This window comes from Oreochromis aureus, linkage group 7, assembly GCF_013358895.1.
Source record: "Oreochromis aureus strain Israel breed Guangdong linkage group 7, ZZ_aureus, whole genome shotgun sequence".
NCBI classification, from domain to species: domain Eukaryota; kingdom Metazoa; phylum Chordata; class Actinopteri; order Cichliformes; family Cichlidae; genus Oreochromis; species Oreochromis aureus.
In genome coordinates, this window is record NC_052948.1 from 46,476,366 (window position 1) to 46,477,915 (window position 1,550).

Consider the following 1,550-nt stretch of genomic DNA (forward strand, 5'->3'; position numbering starts at 1 on the left):
CAATCCCTGTACGACAGTTAATTACAAAAAAAAGAATGTAAGTACAAAAATAAGCCGCACACTCTCAAGTTCGCAGACACATATGCCCACCACGGACGAGTAGTCATCCCTGTTATACCGTTATACTTTTTTCCAAGTACCCTGAAAGCAGGCATGCATGCACAGTTCATCGCAGTCAAGTCTTGGGGGTGACGCGCAAATATGGGCGTGTCCTAATGTCTCCCAGAGATCTGCAGATCGGCGTCTACGTGTTTTGAATGTGTACTGTCAGCAGGGGGCAGTGTCAGCCGGCTCACAACGTTTGTGTTGCTACTTGCTTTAAATCAGTCTTTGCAGTGAGAAAGGCAGAAGTCGCCTAACTTATGAAACGCCAAAAGTGCCAATGTATCATTAAATAAAACTAACATGTGTCCTCAATTAATTACAGTAGGAAATAAATAATTAATAATTTACAAAATACATAATTAAATAGATAAACGTACCATTTACTTATTAAAATATAAATTAATTTCATTAAAAAACTATTTTGATTATTTTTTACTATTTGATTTCATGGTTCCTGTGCTGCAGCGCATCATGAAATATTTTAACTGTCACTGCATCTCATTAACAGACCCAAACATCTCATTGGTTACCTTCCACACAGTAAGTCAAGTGGACTGATGCAGTGTCAAAGTCAGTTGAATTGGTGGTAGTGTGAACTTGGAACAGCTAGGTATCCCAGAATCCCAGCAATTTGAAGAAAATCACCAATGGCAATGGTTGTGGAAAGTGCTCCAAACTGTAAGTAAAGTTTTGACACACTGTTGTTTTTGTGTCACCAACTACACTTTTGAGATTGTTTTTAAGCAGGAATGTAGTGGTGTGTTGTACTTGTTTATAACAGTTGATTTTCAGTTAAAAATATCATTAAAGCCAAGAGGTTTCAACTAGGAGGATCTTTACCCATTCAAGGATTGTTCCACAAGTCAGACTTGTTTCCTGTGGACACTACCACAACTTTTATGAGCACAATTTATGTGTAACGTAGGGCCAGAGGGTGTCCATTTCCAGTGATTTTTTTTTTTATCCTGTGGGGATCCTCAAGCCATGATCTACAGCCCACCCTGTGATCCTTGCAGTAAAAATAAAAGCAAATGGGATGAGAATTAGTTCCTCTATATCTGAATCCATAGATTTTTGCCTGAAAAGGGTGGAATGCCCATACCATGTTATGGATGAGGTGCCACATCACATGGAGGGTTTTCAGTAATTTGGAGTGTTGTTCATGACTGGGTGAAAAGTGGAGCAGGAGACTTAGAGCATCTCGGGAAACTTGAGGACAATGGCCAGCGAGTTCATCTCTGCACCCACTACTGATACCAGGATAAGAAAGTGGATGGAAGAGTGGATGGCTGGCTGGATGTATTTGTGTTCTGAATATCGGGGGGGGGGGGTAAATTTTTAATCCACAGCCAGGAAACAAAAAGTATTAGATTAAATTAAACTGATCCACACCATACTCATGCGGAGGACCCGGAGGTTATTTTTCTGTGCTTGATGGGAACTAG